Source organism: Callithrix jacchus, chromosome 13 (assembly GCF_049354715.1).
Source record: "Callithrix jacchus isolate 240 chromosome 13, calJac240_pri, whole genome shotgun sequence".
NCBI lineage: Eukaryota > Metazoa > Chordata > Mammalia > Primates > Cebidae > Callithrix > Callithrix jacchus.
Genome location: NC_133514.1, coordinates 39552872 through 39576168, shown reverse-complemented (window position 1 = coordinate 39576168; position 23297 = coordinate 39552872). Strand labels below are relative to the sequence as shown.

Sequence of the window (23297 nt, the reverse complement as noted above, 5' to 3'; positions counted from 1 at the left end):
TGTAATTCTTGAAATAGTTGGGTATGAGTCTATCATTTTTGTTTTATTTTGTTTTCTGTTTGTCTCCTCTGACATTTGTTTCTTCATTTCTTAATTCCTGCCTTTAAAAATTATTTAATATTTTAAGATGTATTGTATTTTAATTTTCCTGATGCTTTATAGCTATTCTGCCTTATGTTTAATAGTTGATTTATAAATTACGAAATTCAACCTTAACTTTTCACAGCCCATTTACAGTTGATAAGGTACTTCATGTAAATTCTATAGCTGACATGTACGATTTCTTAAATAGAAAATTTACCAGCTGAAGTTAACAACCAAGTGGACATGTTAAAGGGAAGAGTAAATGTTCAGATAGATCAATCAAAATTACTCATAATGAGTAACAGAGAGGAAAAAGATTTAAAACATAAGGAACAAAATCTCAGAGACTTGCTTGATGGTATCAAACAATCACACATACATGTAATTGAAATCTCAGAAGGAGAGAAGAAAATCAAGTAGAAAAAATGTTTAAAGAAATAATAACCAAACACTTCCCAGCTGTAATAAAAGTCAGAGATTTGCAGATACAAGATATTAGACAAACACCAAGTAGAATAAACGTGAAAAAGTCCACTCCAAGGCACATCTCTGTCAAACTGATATAAACTTTGAAAGCAGAAAGAGAGCAACCAAAAAAGGCGGCTTTCCATTTGACTCTTTTTTTTTTTTTTTTAAAGATGTGGTTTCACCATATTGGTCAGGCTGGTCTCGAACTCCTGACCTCTGATAATCCACCCACCTCAGCCTCCCAAAGAGCAGGGATTACAGGCATGAACCACCACACCCGGCTTGGCTCTTCCTTATTGTATCCATTTCTCTGATGAAATGTCCCATTTCTGAGCTGAGATTTTGATTCATCAAAAACAAGCTTTTTTTCCTTAATTTTTAAGCTTCATTGTAGATTGCTATAAAACCTCTTAAAACTATGAAATAACATAACACTGTAAAACCCTTGCCAGCTGGGCATGAGAGCTTACACCTGTAATCCTAGCAGTTTGGGAGGCCAAGGTGGGAAGATTGCTTGAAGTCAGGAGTTTGAGATCAGCCTGGACAACATAGCAAGACCATATGTCTACAAAAAATATTTTAAAATTAGCTGAGCACTCTGGCTGAGGCAAGAGGATTGCTTGAGCCCAGGAGTCTAAGGCTGAAGTAAGCTGTGATTGCACCACTTCACTCCAGCCTGTGTGACAGAGTGAGACCTTGTCTCAAAAAAAACAAAAAACAGAAAACAAGGCTGGGTGTGATGGCTCTTGCCTATAATCCAAGCACTTTGGGAGGCCGAGGCAGGTGGATCACCTGAGATCAGGAGTTCTCTACTAAAACTACAAAAATTAGCTGGGCATGGTGGCGTGTGCCTGTAGTCCCAGCTACTCGGGAGGTTGAGGCAGGAGAATAGCTTGAACTTGGGAGGCCGAGGCTACAGTGAGCCAAGACTGTGTCACTGCACTCCAGCCTGGGCAATAGAGCAAGACTCCATTTCAAAAACGAAAACAAACAGAAAAAAACCCCACCAGAAAACAAGAAATAAAACCCTTGCCTTTTAAGTTTCAACATCTTATTCATCTCCTTATCAGATCTGATTGACTTTTCTCTTAAGACTATGTTCCATTTTCCTGTTTTTTTAAATATGTCACATAATTCGGGTTTCAATCTTGGATATGATGAATGCTAAATTGTGACGATTCCAGATTCTGTTCTTTTTCTCTGATGAGTGCTGTTTTTCCTTTGTTTTGCAGGTAATTTTCTTGCTGGGTCTGAATTGCAAGCTCTGTTTCTGTGGAGGTAGCTCCACTCTGAGTTTAGATCCTTTGTCTTTAGCTGAGCTGCTTTGAGTGTATTTTGCACGTATGTGGGGCAGGGGTTGATCAGAGATTTGGCCTGCAGACGCCCTCTTTGACTCTTGCTTTACTGGATTCCTTCACTGATTTTCTGCATTCTTGATCTCCTCATTCCTCAAAACTCATAGCCTAGGCGCAGCCGGGTGCTAAGAGCCTGAGGGTGAAGGATTTGCTTATTTGACTCCTCATATTCTGTTCTCCAAGCCAACATACAACAGCAGAGGCGATCCACTTCCATCCCCTCTTCAGCTACTTCAGGCAGACACTTTGTGTACCACGTCCAGATGTTAGAGTTATTTTCTGCAGGAATGGTCACAATACCCAGAATCATCTATAATACCCAGAAGCAGAAGCTCATATATTGTTCTTATGGTCATATCCAGTTTTATCACCCCCCGCCCTTACTCATCACAGTTGTCCTTCGTGGTCTTGGACAACTTTCAAAATGAAAGAATACTGAAAATAATTCCCATGGGTTCTGATGGCAATTTTAAGGGACACAGCCTGAAGGGATTGAGCAATGGGAACATCATCACATGGTTGGAATAAGTCTGTAATATCTCAAAGTGGCAGAAGCTACTATTGCCTAATATCAGTTCTTTCTTTCTCTCTAAGTAAAACAAGCAAACAAAACCCAACCCTGATAGCTAGGCACATAGCTATTGTGAATAAAAGCTGCATTTCCCAGTCTCCATTACACCTAAATTTGGCCATGTAACTAAGTTATGGTTTTTGTTTTTTGTTTATTTTGAGACGGAGTCTTGCTCTGTTGCCCAGTCTGAAGGGCAGTGGTGTGATCTTGGCTCACTGCAACCTCCACCTCACAGTTCAAGCCATTCTTCTGCCTCAGCCTCCTGAGTAGCTGGGATTACAGGTGCATGCCATCACGCCTGGCGAATTTTTGTGTTTTTAGTAAAGACAGGGTTTCACCATGTTAGTCAGGCTAGTCTTGAACTCCTGACCTTGTGATCCACCTGCCTCGGCCTCCCAAAGTGCTGGGATTACAGGCATGAGCCACTGCACCTAGCTGATGTAACTAAATTCTACTCAATGGGATTAAAATAGAAGTGTCAGGCTGGGCACAGTGGCTCATGCCTGTAATCTCAGCACTCTGGGAGGCCGAGGCAGGTGGATCACCTGAGGTCAGCAGTTTGAAACCAGCCTGGACAACAGGGTGAAACCCCATCTCTACTAAATATACAAAAAAAGAAAATAGGACTGTCAAGTTCAACTCCCAGGAAATATCATGAATGAGGAATGCAGAGGTGAGCCCTTTACTGGTCTTTTCTTTTCCCTGCTGGCTGGAATGCTGATAGCATCGCTGAATTCAAACAGCCATATGTATTTTTTCAAGACCCGTCAAGTGCAGTAGTGGGAAGAGGGCAAAGAGTAGAACAAGGAATCTGATCTGTAACTGACTGTGAACAATCAATTGAGATAGCTCACTACCTTCAGACCAGCCGTCATGCAGCCATAATTAATCATGAAGAACAAGCCATGTGCTGAGGTTAAAGAAGCCTGAATCCCTGAAACCATGGGGGCTCTGAACCTGCCCTAGCTTCTCACCCAGAACTATTGTTTTGTTTTAACAGGGTCTCACTCTGTCACCCAGGCTGGAGTGCAGTGGTGTAATCATAGCTCACTACAGCCTCCAACTCCTGGGCTCAAGTAATCCTCTTGCCTTAGCCTCCCAAATAGCTGAGACTACAGGCACAAGCCACTAAGCCCGGCCCAGATTTCTTTTATGTGAGAGAAAAATGAATGTATATATCATTTAGTCACTATTATTTTGAGTTTCTATAAGACTCACCCAGCTCAAATCCTAATTAATACTCATTAAATTGGGGAGAAAAAGAGTCCCATTCTCTTGTAGTCAGGCCACCTGTACCTGGAAGAACTGTATTTCTTAGCAGCCTTGCCAGCAATCATTTCACTGTACTCTATAGATAAGGAGTGCTATGTAAACTAGCCCCAACTCTAACACTGCCCAGGCCTAAAGTTCAGCTGCAGATGAAATGTCTATAAAACTGTGCCCCCACCCCCGCCCCACTGCCATTATTATCAAGCAAATCTATCCCCTGTCCCAAATACATTTCCTCTTGTATTTCTTCGGGCAGGATGTTTCCTTTCTCTTCCTCCTCAAGGCTGCCTGACTTACTCATTCATTCAACAAATACATACTGAATGCCTACCTTGATATCTGTCTTACTTCGAATTTATCTTTGCAAAAATGATGGATGAGGTGAGAGTTTTCTGGGGCCTGCTACCAGCCTCAGGATGAACCGCTTGCAAATCTGTACCTTAACCCTAACCCACCTCACATTATTGTTTTGGCACTGCCTGAACAATGAAAAATCAAAACTAAGAAACTGACTCACAGAACAGAGCTGGAAAGGCCCCTCAGAGGCCTTCTAGTTCCACCTCCTTTCATTCACACAAGTAAAGAAGTAAGTTGGCCAGGTGCGATGCCTCACGCCTATAATCCTAGCACTTTGGGAGGCCAAGGTTGGTGAGTCTTCTTTTTTTTTTTTTTACGGTGGTGGGGAAGGGAGGGAAAGAAGGAGGGGGTGAAGCTTTTGAAGTCAGGAGTTCAAGACTGAACTGGGCAACATGGTGAGACCCTGTCTCTAGTAAAAATACAAAAATTACAATTTAGTAAAAAATACAAAATCTAGTAAAAAATACAAAAATCTAGTAAAAATACAAAAAAATACAAAGTGCCTGTAGTCCCAGCACTTTGGGAGGCCAAGGCAGGCAGATCACAAGGTCATGAGATTGAGACCATCCTGGCCAACATGGTGAAACCCCGTCTCTACTAAAAAAACACAAAAATTAGCTGGGTGTGGTGGTGCGTGCCTGTAATCCCAGCTACTCGGGAGGCTGAGGCAGGAGAACAGCTTGAACCAGGGAGTTGGAGGTTGCAGCGAGCCAAGATTGTGCCACTGCATTCCAGCCTGGGCGACAGAGTGAAACTCCATCTCAGAAACAAACAAACAAACAAACAAACAAAGAAGTAAGTAAATACACTCCATGCAGCAGAAGTAAAGACTTGCCCAGGGTTATAGTTAGTAGCAAAGCTGGAACCTGGACTCAGCTTTCACCACCCCCACCCAGTCCTTTGTTTTTTCCTCAATGATAATTTCCTTCATTCACATTTAATTCAAATACGAAGATTACACATCTGTTATTTTTCACTAGAAAATAAAAATGTTTACTTTAAAATCCATCCCAGGTATATTCATCGTCAAAGAAAAGAATTATCTTTGATGGTTTGTCTTCGCGTTTGATCTCAGTGTGCCTGGAAGAGGCAACAAACCAGCAATCAAGACCAGGACCTCTCTCTGGCCTTGGAACGCTTGGGACGGGAAGAGAATTAAGTCAGGTGAGAGTCACATGCTCAATTGTAAGGTAAGTTTTCAGCTCAAGTTTCCAGCCAAATACCTTTTGCCTAAGGCTTATTCTCAGCAATTTTCTCTACAGTTCCACCAGCCACTCTGTGTGTCACTGTTTTGTAACACTTTGTGGTAGCAATGCCGAATTCTGGCCAAAAAAAAAAAGGCTTTGTTCCTCCATTTCAAGGTGATACAACTGTCACCTATAATAAGTGGGTGGTTTCCGGAAGAGAACTCCTGATTCAGACCCGTGACCCTGCGTCCCGGCTGTGGAAGCAGCTGCCAAGTGTACACTTCAGTCTGTATTTTCAGGGAGAGGAATAAAAGCATTTGTTTTTATAAACTTGCTTTGTTTCGTATTCTATTTACTTGTCATTTCTTTTCCTATATAGTGGTTCAGGGACAGTGTGCCCTTTCTGCCATTTTTATCGATTTTTTTTAAAGCAGGCATTTTGTATGCCCTGGCAGTATTTGCAGAGACAAAGTCTACCTATAATTTAAACATCTTCAACCCAGTAACCGCAAGTGTCTTCTTGGAATATTGACTCTATTTTTTGGGTGTCGTCTAATTTTGCAGTCATGAGCTGGTGCAGTGTTTGGGTATTGAATCGTGGATTCTAGTACCATAGTTTAGTCTTGCAAGGGCAGGGCAGGAAGAGTTCACCCACCAATACTTTATTTCCATTCACTAACCCAGCAGGTTCTGGCTTCAGTCATTCCACGGAGAAATGACAAAGCAGACAGAAAAACCAGGAGACTGGCCAGAATCCTGAGGCCCAGGGTTCAAAGAAGCTCTTCAATTTGTAAGCTTTTGTAATTAAAAATCAGTATGGATGGTACACTGTGTAAAACTAACAGCATGGGCCAGGCATGGTGGCTCATGTCTGTAATCCCAGCACTTTGGTAGCCAGAGGCGGCTGGATCACCTGAGGTCAGGAGTTCAAAACCAGCCTGGCCAACATGGTAAAACCTCATCTCTACTAAAAATGCAAAAAAATTAGCTTGGCATGGTGGTGGCCACCTATAATCCTACATACTTGGGAGGCTGAGGCAGGAGAATTGCTTGAATCTGGGAGGTGGAGGTTGTAGTGAGCAGAGATCATGCCACTGCACTCTAGCCTGGGTTATGGGGGTAACTCCATCTCAAGAAAAAAAAAAGCAGCATGAATATTTTTAAAAAGGCTACTATTCTCTGGCTGAACAAAACAGTCAAGGTCTATGGAAGCTGAAAATGCTGCAGAACAGAAGCAAACATTCAAAGGAAGTCTCTGAAGACAGGAAAAGTAAAATAAAGGTTCTTTTGGCTCAGAAGTCAAGACTATCCTTAGAGGCCACAGAGTGACCTTAGGAACTCGTGAGCCAGAGAGAGCGGCCAAGGTACAACAAAGCACAACAGGCTTTTAACCTTAAGCTGGTTAATACAGGAAGAATAAGCACAGGCAGAACAAAACATCAGAGCCATGCTTTCTTCAGGAGGTTTGAAAGTTTTCCATCTTCCTGCAGAGAAAGACCAGGATTGCACTAAAATGACTCTGCACCTGCAGCTGGAAGTCCAGCAGCACCCATAAGAATGAGAGTTAAGATGTCAGGAACTAAAAGGATGGTGCCTGGCCAGGTGTGGTATATGCATAGATCAGTAGGGAGTGCTGTTGTTTTGCTTTTTGCATGTTCCACAGGGAGGAGATATTTCAGACAAAGATTTGGTTTTTGAAGTCTTAGCTTGAAATATTTCCATTTTCTTGCCCATAGTCACAGACTTTTATGCATGTTCAACTCCTTGATCTATATTGCTATGGATGCTGTAACTGCTTTCTTGAGCATTTGGGATCTAAAAAGGTGGGCGGCCAAAGTGGGCTGATCACCTGAGGTCAGGAGTTTGAGACCAGCCTGGCCAGCATGGTGAAACCCCATCTGAACTAAAAATACAGAATTAGCGGGGCATGATGGTGTGTGCCTATAATCCCAGCTACTCGCAAGGCTGAGGTGGGAGAACTGCTTGACTCAAGGAGGCAGAGGTTGCAGTGCACTGAGATCGCGCCACTGTACTCCAGCCTTAGTGACAGAGCAAGACTCCAATTCAAAAAAAAAAGGTGTGAGCAGCCCTAGACTTTGTCTTCTGGCTTCTCTGCCCCTCCAGGAATGGTCCCTGGGAAAAAGGGGGTATTCTGAGCCTACTTCTAGGACACAGCAGGGCATAAGATAATGAATGCAAGAAGGGAAGCAGAGGCTTGAGCATAGTAGGCTGAATGTGCGGAATGGAATGCCTGGATCACCTGGATTGAAGCAGGCTGAAGGCAGCCGGGCAATGGGATCATCTGGTCCCAAATTCCACCTGATGGGATCATCTGGTCCCAAATTCCACTGCTCAAGATTCCTGACCAGTGATCAGCCAACCCCTGTTTGGACTCCTCAGAGATATTTCTGGCAGACCTCAGATCAGTACTCAGATCTCACTCCAAGAAAGGACTTAGCAACCCAGCTTCAAGGAACGTGGTTAGCTGGGCACCTCCAGCTGTTAGTGCCTTCTGGGTCTGTCTCGTCTCTTGAGCTGAAATCAGTCTTCTCTGGCAGCCCCCAGACAATGACTGAGCAAGGCAGTAGCATAAAGTCCTGGCCACTGCTGCCCAACAGGGCACTCCTCTGAGGACCAGGCTTTGCTTTGGTGCTCCCCAGGGGGCAGGCAGAGACTTTGTTTCCCCTGTATCACAGCCTGAAGGCACTACCACCCAATCCTGCTTTCTGTCCTCTGGAGAAGGACCCAGGCTGGTTGTGGTGGCTCATGCCTGTAATTGGAAGGTCAAGGTGAGCAGATACCTCAGGTCGAGAGTTCAAGATCAGCCTGATCAACATGGAGAAACCCCATCTCTACTAAAAATACAAAACTAGTTGGGTGTGGTGGTGCATGCTTGTAATCCCAGCTACTCGGGAAGCTGAGGCAGGAGAATCACTTGAATCCGGGAGGCAGAAGTTGCCGTGAGCCGAGATTGCACCATTGTACTACAGTCTAGGCAACAAAACTGAAATTCTGTCTCAAAAAAAAAAAAAAAAAAAAAAAGAATGGCTCCCAATCTGAGCTCTAACGTCTAGGTGGGATCTGGACAGAGGGACCGTTGTTTTCTGTGGTGTATTCTATCTCTATGCCTTATTTGCAGGGTGGGTTTGCTCAAGCAGCAGTGAGGCAATGCTCTTTCTGGTCTCCAGCCAGGGACCAACACACTGGCCTGTGCTGAGATAAGGAGCCTGTGGCAGAGGTAAGCCAGCCGCCTCACTAAGCACTGCTGCTCCCCTGCCCGACCTCCACAGCAAGACTTTCTCCATGAAGGAAGCTGCGAGTGGCTTTCTGTTCCAGCCCAGTGTCCTGATCTAGTTGAGGATTGGCACTGTGAGTGGCACTGAGCGAAGTCACCATCCCCAGTGTTGTTTCCTCTTTCATGCTGCGTCACAGACTTGACATCGAGTACATTCCCCTGCCGTTCAGTAATTGAAACTATTGGTAGAACTCCTACAAAGAATTCTCGTAGACTGCGGGGGAGGAGGCCAGTTGGTGAGAAGGTGTGATAGGGAGGCACGGTGAAGAAGTCCTTAGATTGAGTACCAAGACTTCTGTTTTACTCCAGGCCTTGTTGCTGACCATCTGTGGGTAAGGAAATTCCCACTCGCGGACTCATTTTCCCTGCCTGGTAAAGGAGGTGACAGAGCTAGGTCATTCCTGAGGGCCTCCCAATTTTTGTGCTCTGGGATCCAACCCTTGAGTCAAATGACTTCTGCACCGTAAATGTCCCTATGCTGGGCCCTTCCACAATTTTTGTGTCCCCATCACAGCCCACCAACTTGTCTTCTCCGAGTGCTTTGCCTGGTGACAAATCAGCGGGCTTCAGAATGGGACAGTCACAATGATATCTGGCTGCCAGCCAGAAAAATAAGAAAATTAGAGTTTGGAGCTGAACAGAATCTTCAGAAATGTCTCCCCACAGAGATTGCTCTCTACTTTTGTCAAGCATAAGGGTATCCATAAATGTGTGCCATTAGAGGGATACTGAAGGAACTCTGGTGTGCCTCTCTCACCCTCTGCAGTAGGCTGAATAATGACCTCAAATTTATCAGGTCCTAATCCCTGGAACCTGTAAAGGTTACCGTTATCTTATTCTTTTATTTTATTTTGGAGACAGAGTCGTGCTCTGTTGCCCAGGCTGGAGTTCAGTGGTGCAATCATAGCTCACTGCAGCCTTGACCTCCTGAGCTCAGGTAATCCTCTCACCTCAGCCTCCTAGACTCAAGCGATCCTCCTGCTTCAGCCTACCAAAGCACTGGGAGCTACCGCACAGGCATGAGCCATAGTGCCCAGCCAGGTTATTTTATCTGGAACAATGTTATATTATTTGTAAATATCTTACTGTATTTGCTAATGTGTAAATATCCTCCTATATTTGCTAATGTGATGAAATTAAGGATTTCTGAGAGAGGGAGACTATCCTGAATCAACTGGGTGGGCCTGATATACAACCCTAAGCATCGTTATACAATAGAAGCAAAGGAAGATTTCATACACACAATATCACCACGGAGGTCAGTATCAAAGGGATATGGCCCCAAGCCAAGGAATGCTGGCAGCCACCAGACACCAAAAGAGGCAAGGGACAAAGACCAGATGATCTCCTGGAGCTGCCGGAGGGAGTACCGTCCAGTCAACCCCTACCAGCCCCAGGGATGCTGATTTTGGACTTCTGGCTTCCAGAACTGGGAGAGAATGCATTTCTGGTTTTGTTCTGTTTTGTGCTACCAAGTTTGTGGTCATTCATTAGAGCAGCCACAGGAAAATAACACACCCTCTTCCTAAATTTCAGGAACATCTTTCTTTCCTACCAATTTTATCCTTTATGCTAATAAACAAAGCCAGTTGTCCAGTGGCTCAGGATCCATCCTATCAGTCAGGATTCCCGCAGGTAACACTTTGACTTGAGGGCTTAATAAAGGGACCATTTACAAAGGTCTGAGGAGGGTCTGACCTTTGTAAATGGTCCCTTTATTACGCACAGGAGACAGCGGTGCACAGGAGACAGCTGCCCAGTGTGGGAGACGCTGTGACTGCCTTAGGCCTGAAGGGGCAGGGGAGAGAGCTGAGTGCAGAGGGCCGGTTGCTGACAGGAATCGTGGCCTTCAGTCAGGGTACGCCACCAGCCCTTGGCAGCAGTGTGAAAGGAAGCAGGGGACTAAATATTCCATGAAACGCTCCCCTCCCTTTGAATCTACCTGAAGGTGCCCTCCCGGCTAAACCTACCTGGAAGATATGAGGGCTCCAGTCTGGTCAGCCTCCCAGGCACAGTATGGGTGGGAAAAGGTGGAGAGTGATTTCTAAGGCCAAATGGAAAAATCCAGAACCAATGTAACTTTAGCTCTCTCTCAATACTCTCCACATGATCAATTTGGTTTCAAAAAATAGAAGGACGGCCAGGCACAGTGGCTCGCCCCTATAATTCCAGCACTTTGGGAGGCCAAGGCAGGCAGATCACCTGAGGTCAGGAGTTTGAGACCAGCCTAGCCAACATGGTGAAACCTTGTCTCTACTGAAAATACAAACATCAGCCGGATGTGGTGGCATGCGCCTGCAGTCCCAGCTACTTGGGAGGCTGAGGCAGGAGAATCGCTTGAACCATGGAGGTAGAGGTTGCAATGAGCTGAGATTGCACTACTACACTCTAGCCTGGTAACAGAGCAGGACTGTCTTTAAAAAAAAAAAAAAAGGACCCCTGGACCTTGCTCTGTAAACCTGGCCAACTCCCCACCTCTCCGAGCCTCATTTTGCTGTGAATAAGATCCACTTCACCTCTGGTGCTCGTGATTCTAGAAGCAGGTCTCGTGCTTTTTCCCAGCCTCCGCTGTTGTGTGCCTCAGGTCCTGACAACTGTGTATGGACTAAGATACATCTATCCAGGCCTCCCTTTTCCATGACGTATCCTTGCATCTGAACAAGCACATGTGGTGCCTGCTGGAAATCCAGCCACTCTGAGGAAGCGAGCAGGCTGTGTTCTCACGTGGTATGCCAGCACACACGGGCATGCTAGAAAGGAAACTTGAGGCTCTGAAAACCAGGCCGGCCCTGGAGAGCCAACTGCGAGAGACCAGAGACAGGCATAGGGCAAGGCTCTCCCTGACAGGCTGCGTCAGCTGGCCACAGGCACCCCTGCTTGTTCCCACAGGAAACTCAAGGGGGCCTCACAGCCAGCTACGGCTGGTGCAGCCCTTAGGCTAGCCAGCAACTCGCATTGCCAGGCCCGGCAGGCCAAGCAAAGCCTCGCTGCCAGAGCCATGTAGATGGTGATGATTAGCCAGAAAGCCAACCTGTGGAAAGTTCCAAGGGCCAGGAAGGTCCCTCGTTGACCAACAAACATACCAAGCCCTCCCTGCCACCGTGGGGCATTGTGTTCTGTGTTGTATTTGCTTTTTCAGCTCCTCCTTTATTCTTGTATCTGTCTGGGACCTCCTTTTAAAAATACAGGCTGATGGCCAGGCACTGTGGCTCATGCCTGTAATCTCAGCACTTGGGAAGGCCAAGGAGGGCGGATCCCCTGAGGTCAGAAGTTTAAGACCAGCCTGGCCAACTTGGTGAAACCCCGTCTCTACCAAAACTACAAAAATAAGCCATGCATGGTGGCGGGCTCCTGTAATCCCAGCTACTTGGGAGGCTGAGGCAGAATTGCTTGAACCTGTGTGGCGAAGGTTGCAGTGAGCTGAGATTGCACCAGTGCACTCCAGCCTGGGTGACAAGAGTGAGACTCTGCCTCAAAAAAAAAAAAAGCTAAGGCTAAAGAAGGCATGTGCATTGCCTCTAGAAGACTGAAAGTGAGAAGGTGTGGAAGCTCTCCCCTCTCTGCCATCCCCAGTATCTTTGGTGGCCTGGGATGAGCAACGGCTTTTCCTTCCTTTCCTCAATTCCCTTTACTTATTAAACTAGGACCCTACACAATGAGATGGACCATGAATGAGAATGTTTTGCGGTGCATTATTTGGGGCAGGGATGTCTAAGGGGGATCCGTATTCCAACATTTAAAAAAACTCTCCCAGAACTGCTCATTCCTAAATTCCATTGTCCTCTTGTTTCCAGCAAAATAATTTGATTCTTTTTATAAACACGCCCACACTCGGGCAGTGTATGTTTTAAGGTTGTCCGGTGAATTAAGAGCCTCGAGGCTTTCCTGGAGGTGAGGAAGGAAGGACAGGGGAGAGGGCTCTGGGCACCCAGGAAGAGCATCACATCCGCTTCCCGCTGCTGCCGGGTGCTGCCTGTGTTGAGCTGGTGCTATGAATTGTTCTGAAAATTCAGGTAAGCAGCCTCTCTATAAAGGAAGACGGCAAAAGCCTGCAGTCCGGACCTCAGACCGTTAGAAAGGAGAGTGCCTTTCCTACCAGGGGACAGATAATCACAGTGGCATGTGGCCAGGGGTTTCCTGGGAGTCTCCCTGCCCTAAGTACATCTCCCCTAGTCACTATCGCACTGAAGCCTAGAAGTCCCCTAAGAGAGCAGCACCAGTGTATGAATTCATTTGTTAATTACTTTCAAGCAGTTTCCTAAACATCAATTGCTGGTTAGAGGGGGTTCTTAATGGACCAAATAAATAAATAAGAGGATCAATTCTGCATATGAGAGACGGAGGGTATTTATTGCAGAGCGGGGCTTGGTGGAAGTCCACAGCTGGGATCGTCTCTGTCTTGTTAGAGCATGACTGAGATCCCTGGAAAAAAGAAAAAGATGTCCCCAATATCTTGAGCACCCTGGGTTGAGCGGGGAGGCCTCTGGGAGCGCACAGAGAAAGGTGAAGAAGGCAATTTGCTTCACAATTTTACCCACACCTGGAGCTGCCTGCTCCGTTTCCTTGCTCAGACGCACTTATGCCATGCATCTCCTGCCCAGAGCCCTCTGAATCTTCCAAACTCTGCTCTCCAAAATGCCTAAGTGTGTTTTGCTCTGACTAGCACTGTGCCCATGCTGCAAGAGTTATGGCTCTGTCCATCAGCTTCTATGTGCATTCTCTTCAAACAGACACAAATGGCTTAAGTTGGAAATGATCAGATTTACTAGAACTATAATGTCGGGTTTAAGCACCTGCACCCAAATTAGATATGCCAACTCCGGCACTTCCCAGCTGTCTGCTTTTGTGCATATTATCTCCTACTCTAAACCTTGCTATCCTTATTTGCAAACTGGGGATAATAATAGTATTCACCTGACAGGGCCGTGAGGATTAAACACATGAGATGACGCCCAGGAAGGATTTAGCACAATGCCTGGCTCCTGGTAAGTGCTCAGTCAATGTCAGCCATTGATTTATTTCTCATCTACTTTTACCTCCAGTCAAAGTTGGCAAACTAGTTTCAAGATCATTATATGTAATCCAGACTCAGGCTGAGCTCACAAATTTGTTCTTTGAAAAAGCCACAGAATTCTTTTGTAAGTCATAATCTCCTTTCTGTTTTTTTTTTTTTTTAATCAGCTACATTTAGCTCTTAAATTTCACATCTCAGTTTGAAATTCTAAAGTCATCCTTCCAAAAATACAAGTGGCTCATCCAACGGCGTTAACTCATTGAAAAAAACATATGTTTGCTTTATATAACATTAGATCAGAGGTGGTACTCATTTCCACAACCACAAAGGTAAATAAATTACGCTGATACTGTTTTCACTTTCTTTTTGTTGTTGTTGTTGTAGTTGTTTTGAGACAGAGTCTTGCTCTGTCACCCAGGCTAGAGTGCAATGGTGCAATCTCAGCTCACTGCAACCTCCACCTCCCGGGCGTAAGTGATTCTCCTTCCTCAGCCTCTAGAACAGCTAAGATTATAGGTGCCAGCCACCACACCCAGCTAATTCTTGTATTTTTTTATTTTTTTTTTTGAGACGGAGTTTCACTCTTGTTACCCAGGCTGGAGTGCAATGGCGCAATCTCGGCTCACCGCAATCTCCGCCTCCTGGGTTCAGGCAATTCTCCTGCCTCAGCCTCCTGAGTAGCTGGTATTACAGGCACGCACCACAATGCCCAGCTAATTTTTTGTAATTTTTAGTAGAGACAGGGTTTCACCATGTTGACCAGGATGGTCTCGATCTGTTGACCTCGTGATCCACCCGCCTCGGCCTCCCAAAGTGCTGGGATTACAGGCTTGAGCCACCGCGCCCGGCCTAATTCTTGTATTTTTAGTAGCGATGGGATTTCACCATGTTGACCAGACTGGTCTCAAACTCCTGACCTCAAGTGATTCACCTGCCTCCCAAAGTGCTGGAATTACAGACATGAGTCACCACGCCTGGCCTACACTTACTTCATTTAATGCAAAAATATGATTTGGCAATGCCAACCCTAAAGACTAGCTTTTTGTTTGTTTTTCAGTTTTATCTCTGGGAGAACAGCTAAGCTCATCCCTGAAGGTCCTAGGCTGTCTCTCAGGGTCCTTCCTACCTGGAGTCCAAGCACAATCCTTCTCTTCCCAGCTCAAATTGAAATTACATTGCATTTGTTGGTGTCCATTTTATAGTTTCAAGCACCAGTTACTTCTTATTTCCAGGCTGCCCCTAAACTACTTTCCCTTTGGTTAACACAAGCACCTCTTTTACATATAATGTATTTATTGAGTGTTTACTATATGCCAGATGCAATTCTAAATGCTTCATGTGGATTAAGTCATTTTAACTTCATGATATCTTTGCAAAATAGGTACTGTTATTAATTATTATCCTTCTCCAGAGGATATCAGCATTTTGAAGAAACTAAGGCACACAGGTTTGTGTAATTTGCCCAAGATGACCAAGCAAAAATGTGGCAGAGCTGAGATGTGAGCCCAGGCAGTTTGGCCACAGAGCCTGACACTTTCCCATTGAATGATACCACCTCAGTAGGGTGCGGTGGCTCATGCCTGTAATCCTGGCACTTTGGGCAGCTGAGGCAGGAGGATCGCTTGAACCCAGAAGTTCAAGACCAGCCTGGGCAACATAGGGAGAGCCCATCTCTACAAAAAATTAAACAATTTTTAATAAAATAACCAGGTGTGGTTGTGCATGCCTGTAGTTCCAGCTCCTGGGGAGGCTTGGGTGGGAGTATCACTTGAGCCCAGGAGGTCGAGGCTACAGTGAGCTAGGATTGTGCTGCTGCACTCCAGCCTGGGGGACACAGCAAGACCCTGTATCTAAAAAATAAAACCAACAAACAAACACGATACCACCTCTTAGGGAAAAAGTGATGTTTCTCAGGGATGTGGTTTGGACAAGCATCCTAACTCCACTTATTCACAGGAGCAGTCTTCCTTCCCAGAGAACATTCCGTCCCGGCCCTGTGACCCTGCTCCTCACAGCCTATTCTCAGGGGCATTCTTCAACAAAATACAAAGGAGCCACGCTCACAGCAACATCCCTCTTACTTCTGTTGAACAGGGCTGCAAAAATATTCAAGGCAGTGTGGCTCAGACTCAGCGGGAGGGGCCCCAGTCCCACCTTCACCACTAACTGGTGGGCGCCCTCCGGTCAGTCACTCAATGGGCCTTCCTTTCCACTCCATGCAGCAGAGTGGGGGTTGCACTGAAAGCTTCCTTATAGGGTTTTGCGAGGGTTCCATGAGCTCATCTGTGTAATGTGCTTATCTTCGTGTCTGGTTCAATAAGTAATCTGTTATTGTTAGGAAAGATCAATAATTAGCGGTTACCATTATTGATCACGCAGTTCATAACCATAAGCACAATTAGAAGGACAAATTCAGAAAAGACTTGCAGAGAGAGACCGGGTTGTAATATTAGCTCTCTGGGGCTCTGCCCCTTGTCTGTCCCTGCACGGGAGGTCAGGTGCCTGAGACAGACGTGCTCACTTGCTGAGCCTGGTTGGCACTCCCACCTCCAGCGGGCTCCATAGGGCAGAAGGCGATCATTAAAGGAAGTGGATGAAAGGACCGAGTAGGAGCCGAGACGGGGCAAGTTAGAAATCCCCAGTCAATCAAGTTCATTCCATACACAGTCATTTTCAGTCTAGGCAAAGCAGTGCTTGTTGCAACTCAGCAGTTCTACAAACTGTTTTAAAAGCATGCTTTTAACTGTGAGCCTTGACATAAAAGTCTGGTAAGGATAGAGCTACTTTGTTGGAAGTATGAAGAGGAGGCTCCTGGTGCCCTGAGGCTCCCCGTTGAACTCCACAAAGGGGACCTGCATCCTGCATCCTTTCGGAAGAGCAAAGATGTCCTTAGATCACAAGATGTTTTCTTTTCTTTTCTTTTCTTTTCTTTTCTTTCTTTCTTTTTCTTTTTTTGAGACAGAGTCTTGCTCTGTTGTCCAGAGGAGGGTGCAGTGGCTACAGTGCATTGATCTCAGCTCAATGCAACCTCCACCACCCTGGGTTCAGGTAATTCTCCTGCATCAGCCTCTGAGTAGCTGGGATTACAGGTGCCTGCCACCACGCCCAGCTAATTTTTATATTTTTAATAGATACGGGGTTCTACCATATTTTCCAGGCTGGTCTCAAACTCCTGACCTCAAGTGATCTGCTGGTCTTGGCTTCTCAAAGTGCTGGGATTACAAGTGTGAGCCACCATGCCCAGCCACACAAGACCGTGCCCGGCTACACTGTGCCTGGCCACACAACTTTTCTAAGTTCAGAAGCCGTGTTCTAAGAGAAACAAATATATAAAATAGACATGAACTCAGCTGGGTGCAGTGGCTCATGCCTGTAATCCCAGCACTTTGGGAGGCTGAGGTGGGAGGATGGATTTAGCCTAGGAGTCTGACACCAGCCTGGGCAACATGGCACAACCCCATCTCTAAAAAAAATATAAAAATTTTCTGGGTGTGGTGGTGTACACCTGCAGCCCCCATTACCCAGGAGAGTGAGGTAGGAGGATCCCCTGAGCCTGAGCAGTCAAGACTGCAGTGAGCCAGGATTGTGCCGCCGCACTCCCGCTTGAGCAATAGAGTGAAACCCTGTATCAAAAAAAAAAAAGATAAAGTGCAATAAAATATTCATATACATATATATATTTCATATATACATATAAATATATATATATTTATAAATTTAGGTAGAAAAATTAGGAAAACTTAGGAGGCATTTTTGTTTCAAAAATAAAATGCCCACCCCTGAATTAAACAAAAGAAAATAAAAAAAGGAAAACAGACATGAACCCTGCCTTTTCAGAGCTTAGAGTGTGGTGAGCTGGCAGCCACAGACTCACACTGGCTGGCAGGGCAAGTGACTTCCAATGTGCCTTGTGGGAGGCACAGATCCTAACCTGCACTACGGCCACCTCCTGCAGAACCCTGGGGCCTTTCTGTCGGAACGGATCCCTCAACAGTTAAACCGTGCTCTGTCCGTAAACGCAGGACACTGATGCTCAAGGATCACTTGCTGTTGTGATGGGGAAGAGCATGCTTGTATTATTCACCTACTTCAGTAAAATAATGTTAAAATTAATTTACCTCTCACAATACCTCCATGAGGTGGAGTTATTACCCCATTGTCCAGATGAGGAAACCGAGGCTGAGGGCATTTAACTTACTCAAAGTCATCCAGTCAGACAATGCTGGAACCAAGATTCAAACTCCAGTCTTCCTGGTTTCAGAGCACAGCAGCATGCACTCAAGACTGAAAATGTCTCATTTCAGAGACCACTGACTAGCTGTGTGTCTAGCCTCAGTGTTCTCATCTGTATAATGGGGGCGAGGGTGGTAATGTCCACCACACTTAGAGAGGTAGCTGGCACACGGTAAGTGCTCAAGAATTAGTTGCTACCTCAGAATCACCAACTAGCAGGTAACGACTATTCTGTCCAAATCACGCTGTCATTATTTAGCCTGTCAGAGAACAGGGCAAGGCAGTATGTAGCTATGAACAGAATATGTGGTACAGACAGGAAAAGCCACAGGAATTCAGAGAAAGACCACTTGAAATGCTCCTTTTTTTTTTGAGACAGAGTCTCACTCTGTCATCTGGGCTGGAGTGCAGTGGTGCGATCTTGGCTCAGTGAAACCTCCACCTCCTGGATTCAAGCAATTCTTCTGCCTCAGCCTCCTGAGTAGCTGGGATTACAGGCACCTGCCACCACACCCGGCTATTTTTTGTAGTTTTAATAGAGGCAGGGTTTCACCATGTTGACCAGGCTGGTCTCAAACTCCTGACCTCAGGTGATCCTCCTGTCTCAACCTCCCGTTGTGCTGGGATTAGCCCGGCCTGAAGTGCTCCATTTTTGACTCCTTCATACATTTTCAAGTACTCCTTATGCGGAAGTCATGCTGAGTTCTCTGAGCAGGTCCAATGTCAGCATGTGTAAGGCCACAGCCGGCCTTCCAGAGACTGAATGTCGGGAGCTCATCCCTCACGAAGCAAAGGGCCACATGCAGGCTCTTGGGTGGACCAGTTAGCTTTGCCCCAGAGAGAAACGTTTTAGATGGCACCTGGGTTCTGTCCATAGACACAGGGCACTGATGCTCAAGGGCTCTGACCAGGGTCTGTGCCACATCCCTGCACCCAAAGAAACAACTCGAGGCAGTTGTCCCCATGATAATGGGTGGAAGGAAGGGACGGAGCAAGCCTCTGGGCCAGAAGAATGTGTGGTCCAGTTCCCGGGAAACAGCCGTTCCCAGTTCATCTGCAGTGAGAAGCCTTTCCCGGCCCGTCCCCTTCTCACTTCTCTCTAAATCTACTTCCAGATAAAGGTGTTTATGACTGCTCCAGGGCAATTCAGGGGCAGAGAGAAAAGAGGAGAGGGGAGGAAAGGGGAGAGAAGAGGAAGGGAGGGGGAAGAAAAGAAAAAAGAAGAGCCAAGAAAAGAAAAGCGCGAAATCAGGGATTCATAATATTTACTTGCTAGAATTCTGCCATTTAATACCTCCCACAGCAAACAAAATATGTGCTTCCAGAGACCCAAGAATTAAAGTTCAACTTGGAAAGAGAGAGGGAAAAAGAATGCCTGACCTTATTCCAGATTCCTGGCCAGTCCACCCACCACCCAGCGCACACCCAAGCCAGGGCAACACCTCAGCCCTGGGCTTAAAGGACAAGTCTCGTTTTGCTTAGTAAGTGTGAAGTGGCTTCAGGAATGTGCAGTCCCCATTTCCTACCTCTTCGGCGGGGTCCCCACGGTGGCTCCCCTCTCCCTTCTGTGCCACCTGCTACCGCTGATTCGGCATCTCTCCTGGGGAGGCTGCGGGGCGATCAGGGAGGAGTTCCGAGGAAGGAAGGGGAGGGCATGGTCTCCCAACCAAGCACTTGGTTCCAGGGAAAAGGATGTTTTGTAACTTTCGGCTTGAATTTCCAGAGCCAGAACAGGAAATGTCCACGGGGCTGGAGCTCAAGTGCGAAGTCAGCCGGGTCTCGGGTCTCCGGCTCCTTTCCCAGAGGCGCTTCCTACGTGCTCCCAACGCTGGCCCTGTCTGTAATTTAAAGCTCCATCTGAATTCTGGTGACTTTCCCCCCCTTATTCCTTCCTCTAGCACTTTTTTTTTTCTTAATGGAACGTCAGCTTAATTCCTGACATGCTGGAAAAAGTTTCTTTTTCTTCAGCTTGAGTCAGAAACATGCTGTCCTTGTGAGAATATTTCTCCTATTACAAAGTTCAGTTTAAAGAGAGAACTTTTGCCAACTTTTGTACTGAGAACATTTTTGACAGACATTTTTTCCTCTGATTGCCTAGATTCCAAGAAACATACCCACCCACATCCCTCTGACTGCTTTTTTTTCCTTCTAATGGAAAAATAGTAATACTAGCTGGTTGGACTGAGCACGGTGGCTTGTGCCTGTAATTCCTGCACTTTGGAAGGGTGAGGCAGGAGAATTGCTTGAGCTCAGGATGTCGAGACCAGCTTGGGTGACATAGTGAGACCCTGTCTCTATATAAAATTTAAAAATTAACCTGGCACAGTAGCTTGTGCCTGTAGTCCCAGCTACTTAGAAGGCTGATGTGGGAGGATCACTTGAGCCCAGGAGTTGGAGGCTGCAGTGAGCTATGACTGAGCCACTGCACTCCAGCCTGGGCAACAGAGTGAGACCCTGTCTCTAATGATAATAGTGGTAATAATAACTATAGCTTAGTTGCAGTGCAGGCTGGGTGTGGTGGTTCATGATTGTAATCCCAGCACTGCGGGAGGCCAAGGTGTGTGGATCACCTGAGGTCAGAAGTTCGAAGCCAGCCTGGCCAACATGGCAAAACCCCATCTCTACTTAAAATACAAAAAGTAACCAGGTGTGGTGATGGGCATCTGTAATCCCAGCTACTCAGGAGGCTGAGGCACAAGAATAGCTTGAACCTGGGAGGCAGAGTTTGCAGTGAGCTGAGATCATGCCACTGCACTCCAACCTGGGCAATAGAGTGAGACTCCATCTCATTAAAAAAAAAAAAAAGATTCCAGTGCAGATGTTCTTAAACTGTGGACCGGTAGGATACGGCCTCACTCAGCCTTGTCCGTGTGACTGGTTTCCCCACAGCAGTGTGTGCATGCTGTGTGGTAAACCGGGGTAACGGTGGTCTTTAAGGATCTCTTTTAGTTCTAGGTCTTTCTATGATGGTCACACAAGAATTGGCTACCTTTTTCAAATGGGATCCCATTTCAAATCACAAACTCTGTCTCCTCTGCTCCCCCCACACCAGGGATAGGCCTGAAGATAGGTTGTGATTTGTGAGGTGATTGGGCAGGAGTACCCGGGTTGAGAGGCTGATAGCAAGATTCAGTTGTTGGAAACTGCCCACGGGGTGGCATGTCTGTGAATTGTCAAATGCCACCACAAATTGGGGACCTTTAGGGCACTCGTTGACCCCTACAACAAAACTCAGTCGTTTTCATAGTGCTAATTGGGAATTTGTTCACAAGCAGGAAATGAGAACATCTCCACTGTTCTATGTATTAAAAGAAGGTGGGTAACAAACACATTTACAGTATAAGTAAGATTGTAAGAAAAAATAATTTGTTAGGCCAGGTGCAGTGGTTCATGCCTGAAATCCCAGCACTTTGGGAGACCTGGGCAGGAGGATCACTTGAGTCCAGGAGCTCAAGACCAGCCTGAGCAACCTAGGGAAGCCCTGTCTCTACAAAAATAAGATAAAATAAATTACGAGTGTGGTGGTGCACGCCTGTAGGCCCAGCTACTTGGGAGGCTGAGGCAGGAGGATCGCTTGAGCCTGGAAGATAAAGGCTGAAGTGAGCCATGATTGCACTACTGCACCCCAGCCTGGGCAGTAGAGCAAGACCCCATCTCAAAAAAAAAAAAAGAAAGAAAAAGAAAACCAAGTTGCCAATTCATCAGGTTAGAAAGTTTCAAATATTTTAAAAGTATCCTTCATTTACAAAAATTATACTGTACACACAACAGTCTGAGGCTAGCAGTTTCTAGATTGTTGAGTTGATATACTCATTACACATAATTTTTATCTAGTCAGCAAAGCAAGACTGACCCAAGGTGATATTTTTCTGTTCTGGCTTGAGTTTTGTACCTGAATTTGAAAGTAATTAAAATGTATTTATATTCTAAAATTTAGATATTCTACCATTTCAAACTCAATGTAGTGTGGAGATAATCCTAATCAACAAAGTTTAACCCAGCATTCAAAGTATGTAGTTAGATGTCTATTTTATAATCTAACATATTTAAACACAATATTAAAATAAACACATGATCTCAAGAACAAGACTCTGAAAAGACAGATTGAGTCTAATTGATATCTAAACAATAGACAAACTAAATTTTAAAAAGATTAATTATGCCCCCACTTAAAGACAGAAGTCTAATTCCATGGACTTGAAGAATATGTAGTCTCATGAACACATCTGGCCAGAGCTATGGGGGTGTCACTTAGCAGAGTTAGTGAGGTGGCACTTCTAATTCTTACCCTGAGGACAAGGTTCACTAACTAGATCAATCACCTCTTTTTCAATTGTTAGACTACTTGCCTTAGTATCATAAATATTGACACAAGTATAAAAATCTCTCATTGGACAGTAAAAGACAGAGCTGAAGGTGAGATAAAAACCCAGGCTTTTCAAGGTGAAAGCTAAACAGTATTTCACAAAAGGCCAAATGCTGGATTGGTTTGTGGATGAGGGACCATACCAAATTTAACTGGCTACATAGCTTTGATTGAGTGCTTACTACGTGTGCTAGGTCTCTTTGAGGACTTCTCAGATAGAATGTAATTTTTCATACAACAGCACTGTATAAAGTATTGTTGCTTTCATTTTACAGAAAAGGAGCTGAGGTTCTGAGATGTATATTTTGCAATTTTACTTTTCAATGTTAAGATTGTTCATGATATGAGTTTTTGCTTTTGTAAAAAAAAAAAAGATTTATTATATTAATGGTGCCTGCCTAGTCCTGCAACTCCCTACCATGTTATATATTAAAATTGCAAATGTCATCCATCATCCATTGATTCATCCCAGTCAATAAATATTTAATGAATATCGATGTGCATAGCACTGGGCCAGGAGATGAATGACTCAAACCAGGAGACAAAAACCCTAGGGATGTTTGTAATATCTTTCTCTCTCTCTCTCTCTCTCTCTCTCTCTCTGTTTCTCTCTCTCTCTCTGTTTCTCTCTCTCTCTCTCTCTCTCTCCTCTCTCTCTCTTTCTTTCCTTCTTTGAGACAGAGTCTCACTCTGTCGCCAGGCTGGAGTGCAGTGGCACGATCTCAGCTCACTGCAACCTGTGCCTCCTGGGTTCAAGCAATTCTCCTGCCTCAGCCTCCCAAGTAGCTGGGAATACAGGCATGTGCCACCAAGCCCAGCTAATTTTTGTATTTTTAGTAAAGATGGTGTTTCACCATGTTGGCCAGGATGGTCTCAATCTCTTGACCTCATGATTTGCCCACCTTGGCCTCCCATAGGCTTGAGCCACCGTGCCCAGCCTCTTTTTTTGTTTGTTTGTTTTAAGACTGAGTCTTCCTCTGTTACCCCGGCTGGAGTGCAGTGGCATAATCTTGGCTCACTGCAACCTGCGTCTCCTGGGTTCAAGTGATTCTCCTGCCTCAGCCTCCCAGGTAGCTGGGACTACTAGTGTGGGCGACT

The 23297-nt window shown here is 45.5% G+C and overlaps 1 protein-coding gene across 8 annotated transcripts in view; it reads right to left on the bottom strand.

Annotated features, from left to right (window-relative positions):
• TACC1 (transforming acidic coiled-coil containing protein 1) overlaps nt 1-19435 on the bottom strand; it is a 125669-nt gene extending 106234 nt beyond the window's left edge. For all 8 annotated transcript variants that reach the window (XM_003734595.6, XM_078347526.1, XM_078347530.1 and 5 more), the window contains exon 1: nt 19360-19435. The gene's annotated coding sequence lies outside the window, so the exon portion shown is untranslated. The remainder of the gene's footprint in view (nt 1-19359) is intronic.
• Between the last annotated feature and the right edge of the window lie 3862 nt (nt 19436-23297).